A 6,471-nucleotide genomic window follows, 5' to 3' on the forward strand; every position below is an offset into this window, starting at 1 on the left:
GGGGGGGGGAGAGAGGGGTGTTCCATAGCCAGACTGGGCATCTGAGCCTCCACGGGCTGAGCCTGTACCAAGCATGCAGCAGGTGCCCAATAAAGGTTGGCTTGTTAAACAAATGAATGATGACCGACCCCGCCCCTCCCAGAGAAGGATGCTTCCTCCTCCTTGATTTCCACTCTCTCCTCCTCTCTCTTCTCCTCTTTGTCCCTCTTTTTTCTTAAGACTCTGGATTTTCCAGCCTCTTTGCCATGCTGCAATTTAAAACTACTTATTATCCCTCTCCCTCCATATGTCGGGGGACTGTCAGCTGTGAGCCCAATAGCATTAGGATGGATGTCACAGCCGAGATCAAAATACAATTAACTTTTTAAAGCCCCTCCCGCCCCACCCTGGGCCTCATGGCAGGCCTGCTCCTTCCGCTGATGACAGGGCTCTGGGCGTCAGGAGAGCAGCCAGGTGACGGGGCAGGAGAGGATGCAGTCCCGCAGGCCCAGAGAGGAGGCATGCAGGAGGCCAGGCAAGGGGACAGGGGTGGGGGTGGGCAATCTGGAAAGGGGATGCCTTTACTTCCCCGTGCCCCACCTGCAGTGCCTTCTCCAGATGCTACCAGTCCTTTCCTTCATGCCCACCACACACCTCCCTGATCGTGTCACACGCCATGGAGCACCCCGGCCTCAGACACTGTCCACAGCATGCCCCCCACCCTGTTCTAGAGGGCATGTGTCCCATGAACCTCGCCTACTTTGAGCCTCAGCTCCCTCCACCAGCAAATGTGGACGTTACGCTGCTGCCACTGGGGGCTCTTCGGGGTTGAAGGGAAAGGATGGGGCTGAGAAGCGCTTTTCAGGTCTAAGGATCCCTATGACTGGAGCCTTAGTTTGTCCTCCAAACGGGCCCCAGGCCCTTGGGTTGGGGCAAAGGCCACACAGCCTGGCTGGCTGACTGACAGCCAGGCTGGGAATCCCTGGCAGGCCCGTCCATCATTCCTCACCACACTCCAGCCTTGGCCCTCCTTAGGAACCTCCTGTACAGCATGGAAGGAAGTCCCAGCATTTGCTCCCTGCTAAGGTGGAGCCAGACAGCTGGCAGGATAGAAAGCTGGGAAGGAGCCCGCAGGACCTTTTGCTAGTGGAGCCTCAAGGAGCATCGATACCGCCCGTGCTCTTGGAAAGACTCCAAAGTCTTGGAAAGACTCCAAGGCTTTGATCCTCACTGCTAGGTGCCTGCAGCAGCCCCCGTGGAGAGCTGGGGCAGCTGGGCTGACCCGGAAAACACCCCATGGTGGGGGTCCTGGTCAGGTCACGGGGCAGGGGTTGCAGGGACCCTGCCCTGCCCCATCCCCACATCCTCATTTATCCGGAACCCGAGCCCCATACACAGGGGGTGCTGCTCCTTCTAAAGCACCAGCATTTAGGCAAACACCCCTCATGCTCCTCCACCTCAGCTCTCTCTTGCCTCCCGTACCCACAAAGACCAACCATCACCCAGACACCCCCAAAGAGGACAAAGCAGTGCTGGGAAAGAAAAGCCCACACCCGCCAGCTCCTACCCTCGTGGGCTGCATTTTAATGGTGTTTGACCGGGTCGGATGTGCTTTTAATTCCCACCTGGGACATCAGAAGGAGGAGGGGAGAAAGAATCTTTAATTCATCAAACTGAAATATTAATAGAACTCCAACCAGCTGGAGTGGGGTATGAGGCCCCACAGCTGAAAATACGTGGGGGACAGGCGGGAGCAAGATGGGACAGTGGCTGGGTGGGGAGATAGGGCCTCTCAGCCGGGTGTGCTAACAGGCAGCCGCACCCAACCCAGAGAACCAGGGCTTCCCATCCCACCCCATCTGCCCCCCACACTCCGCTCCACCCCTACATCCCCACACCTGGGCCTCCCCTCTGCCCTCCCCACCTCAGGGATCTGCCCCACCCCTTCAGGGAGCAACTGAGGCCCAGAGATGGGGAGCCACCGGGCCAGGGCTGCACAGCAGTTTCACTGCAGAGCTCAGTCTGACTTCTGACCCTGGCCCCAATTCTGCACAGCCCCAGCTCTGAGCCCCTAGCCCCTTGGCCCATGGCTTCTCTGGCCCCAGCCCCTGGTGGTCACAGGAGGAGTGGGGCTCCTAAAGCATGAACTCTGCCCCACCCGGTGTCCCCTACCTGCTGGTAGAGCCTGAATTGAAGCCCCTTACCAGGGGCAAGGGTTTTTCCCACACACTGCAGAGGTCATGGTTGATGGCAGACAGACCCCCTCCCAAAAGCAAGGTGTGCGTGGGGAGGAGAGCAGAGCAGGAGAAATCTCAGGGGCACAGAGTAGAAGCCAGGAGCACCTGTGCTCCTGGGAGGCCAGTGTCAGAGTGTTCAGGACTGCAAGCTGATGCAGGCTGACCCTGGCCCCGTATGCCCGGTTAAGGTGCTCTGTGGTTAAAGGCCGGTGCTTTCTCCACCTGAGCCTCATACACCTGCCTCAGCCCCAGCTGAACACTCACCAACCGGGGGGGTGGGGGGCCCACAGCCAGTCCCTTGACCTCTGTCAGTCTCCTCATGGATCAGGAGGGGATCCCCCAGCGTTGTCCCTATGGATGGTTGGGTGAGATCGTGTATGCTGCTCCTGGCTCCCTCCAGCCTGTGACCCTGGGCCCTCCATCCTCCCTCTCACCTCTGTGGCTGAATCACCTGCCTTTCTCACCCAGAAACCCTCTCCCTGACCTTCAAGGCCTAGCTTAACCATCACCTGGGTCCAGAATTCCAGGGCATCCAGTTCACTGGTTTGCCTTCCCCAGACTGGAAGGGACGATCTTTTACCCACCTCCCATTTCTTCAGTCCAGCTGGTTTAGAGCCTGTGGGGAACAAATGTTACCTGGGTAGACAAGTCGATGGACACACAGACTCAGAGTTAGATGTATAGATAGTCCTGACCTCCTCCCCGCGACCGCCACCAAAGTTCAGAACTCAGGATGCATGTGGGAAACGTGAGACAAAAAGAAGAATCAAGAGAGTGGGGACGGTGGCCCCATTTCTCTCCCTGCCAGCTGCTGCAGAAGGGTGCATCACTGGCCTGGGCAAGTCCCCTGCCCTGGCCTCCTCAGGATGAAGAGCCCATTCGGCCCTGCTCCACCCCAAATATGCGGGGAGATCACCTCTCGGGACGCCCCAGACCGAGAAGGGGCGTGAGGAGCCTCCCTACTGGAGAGCCACAGCGCTGGCCTTCTCCCTTCCCAACAGGCCCGGCTCAGAGCCCCAGCCGCCGCGAGGCTCCCATCGCGGACCAGCAGCGCCGCCCGGTGGTAGAGCGCCCTCACTGCACGCACGCGCTGGCCCGCCCGGGGAGGGTCCGTGCGCGCATCGTAGCTGGACCCAGGCCCGGGTCTACGCGGCCAGCAGGACTCGGTGCCTCCCCACTTCGACGCCTGGAGAGACATTCTGATAGAGAGGGTTGTTTTTCACTCGAGTAGATCCTGGGAGGAGGCAGCAGGGGCGGCGGGGGTGTCTATTTCAGGGCTGTTTCCAGGCTGGGCCACCGCACCCTCCGACTCGATTCGTGCGCGGCTGGGCTCACCTGCGCTGACAGCAGGGATGGAGGGGGGCACTACCCCCAAATCCAGAAGGAACCGGGCTGACCCCGGACAGGAGGCGGCAGGTGAGGGATGTCCTGGATTCCTGGGTGAGAGGAAGGCAGAGTAAGGGAGCTGGGGGTGCAAATAGGAGACGCGTTAAGGGGAGCAAGGGGGCGCGCCAGCCGCAGGAAGCTGCACCCTCCAGCCTTCCCAGCCGGCTCCTGCCTCTCTCCGCCCAGGTCAACATTTACTGTGCTCTCACTGTGTGCCTGGCCCTGGTTGCCAACTCTATCGCACATTAGAGTCACCTGGGGGAGCTCCGATGTCCGTTCGCACCTCTAACCAATGAAATCACAAAGTGTTGGATCATCCCAGTGATGCAACGTGCACGGCGCCTCACTCCCGCGGTGCGGGCATTACAGGCGCAAGTTTGGCTGGCTCTGTCACGAGGTCGCTCCTGTCACTCTCCTCACAGCCCTGAGAGGTAATATAGACAGTCTGCTCTTCACAGAGGCTCAGAGAGCGGAAAAGAGCGCTGGGATTCAGCCCCCTGCGCTGGCGTGCGCAAGCGAAGGCTTCCTCAACTGCAAGAAGTCATCCCTAACAGGCATCATTATTGGCCTAATATGTTTACTGAGAGCACAGCCACGTCCTCCCATGGGCCAAGGACTGGGGACTGAGGAGACAGAGTGGAGAACAGGGGCAAGAGCACCCCAGGGAAAGAGCTGTTTCCAAATTGGGAAGTGCAGTGGGGGGAGGGGTGTGGGGGGAGAGAGGTGCCCCTGTTTCACAGGCTGGGGACGACCAAGTCCAAGTGCTAACAGCCACAGCTACACCCTTTTTTTTTTAAATTGAAGTATAGCTGATTTACAATGTTGTGCTAATTACTGCTGTACAGCGAAGTGATTTAGTTATACATATATACATTCTTTTTTCTTGCGGGGGGGGGGTGTGCTGGGTCTTCATTATGGCTGGCTCTTCCTTGCCCAAGGCATGTGGGATCTTAGTTCTCCGACCAGGCATCGAACCCATGTCCCCTGCATTGGAAGGCGGATTCTTAACCACTGGACCACCAGGGAAGTCACTACATTCTTTTTTTATATATATTCTTTTCCATTATGGTTTATCATAGGATACTGAATATAGTTCTCTGTGCTACACAGTAGGACCTTGTTGTTTATGCATTCTATATATAACAGCTTACATCTGCTAACCCCAACCTCCCACTCCGTTCCTCCCCCAACCCCCTCTCCCTTGGCAACCACCAGTCTGTTCTCTATGTCCGTGCGTCTGTTTCTGTTTCATGGATAAGTTCATTTGTGTCATATTTTAGATTCCACATATAAGTGATATCATATGGTATTTGTCTTTCTCTTTCTGACTTACTTAGTATGATAATCTCTAGTTGCATCCATGTTGCTGCAAATGGCATTATTTCCTTCCTGCTTATGGCTGAATAGTATTCCATTGTTTATATGTACCACATCTTCTTTATCCATTCCTCTGTCGACGGACGTTTAGGTTGTTTCCATGTCTTGTCTATCATGAATAGTGCTTCTATGAACATAGGGGTGCATGCATTTTTTGAATTAGAGTTTTGTCCAGATATATGCCCAGGAGTGGGATTGCTGGGTCATATGGTAACTCTATTTTTAGTTTTCTGAGGAACCTCCACACTGTTTTCCGCAGTGGCTGCACCAACTTACATTCCCACCAACTGCACAGCTACACTCTTTTAGACAAGAGGAAGGAGTGGGCTCCCGCGGCCTCTGCTCTATTCCAGGCCATTTGAAGGAGCTCAGTGAGGAAACTGCAGCACTAACAGCTGGGAATTAGCATTGTCAGTCCCATTTTACAGATGAGAGGACTGAGTTCAGAGAGGTGATGTGCTTTGCCCAAGGGCACTGGGCAAACGATGAATCTCCAAGTCCTACCTGTTCTACCTCCAAAATGGATCCTAAATCTCTACAGCAACATGGGTGAAACTCACAGACATCCTATTGAGCAAAAGAAGCCAGACCTGAGTATACATGTTGGGTGATTCTGTGTGATTCCATTCACACAAAGTATAAAAACAGGTCACAGTAACCTGTAGTGAGAGAAATCAGTATTGGTTACCCTTGAGTGGGGGCAGTGACCCAAAAGTACGTGAGGGGGCCTCTCAGGGTTTGTATGTTCCATCCTTCATCTGGATGCTAATGACATGGGTGTGTCCATTCTGTGAAAGCGAGTAGTACTTCAGCAAAAATTTCAGTAAATACACAGAATTCTGAATGGGTTGAAACGAGGACCACCAGGGAAGTCCCGTACCTTGCAATTTAATCTTCACTTGTGAGATGATTTTGACTTTTTCTTCTATTCCTTTCCTGATTTTTGTTAACTCTCATTTCCTGCTTCTCATTTTGGGGTCCATTTTTGTATGATGTGTTAAAATTTCTGATTTACAGATCTGCAAAAGCTAGTTTAAGGATATTTAGCACAGGTTGAAGTGTTATGTTAAACTGCCTGGTGGTGGTTTTCTGGAGGAGAATTTTCATCAGCTGAAATGTTTTGATTCTCATTTTCTATTTTTTTTTCTTTGAATGGACGTTGTCTGCTTTTTTCTGTTCATGTTGAATTATCTTCTGTTACCCTTGATTAGCAATAACAGGCATTTGCAGACAGGATGAGAGGTTTGAGTGACTTATTAGGTTTCCTAGTTCTAGAGTACCCTGTCCTATAGGTAGAGCGAAGTGAAGTTTTTAATAAATCAATGAATGACATGTTTTGTGGAGGGAGGGTTCATATGTCTTTCGATTTGATGACATTATGTGCCCCAGATGTGCTACAGGAAGTATGCAATGCCATCTCGGTAGTATTCTTGCCAAAAAATGTTGAATCAAATCCTGAGGACACCACCAGACAAACATGGATTGTAGCGTA

The sequence above is a fragment of the Physeter macrocephalus genome, chromosome 18 (assembly GCF_002837175.3).
Source record: "Physeter macrocephalus isolate SW-GA chromosome 18, ASM283717v5, whole genome shotgun sequence".
In the NCBI taxonomy this organism is placed as follows: Eukaryota; Metazoa; Chordata; class Mammalia; order Artiodactyla; family Physeteridae; genus Physeter; species Physeter macrocephalus.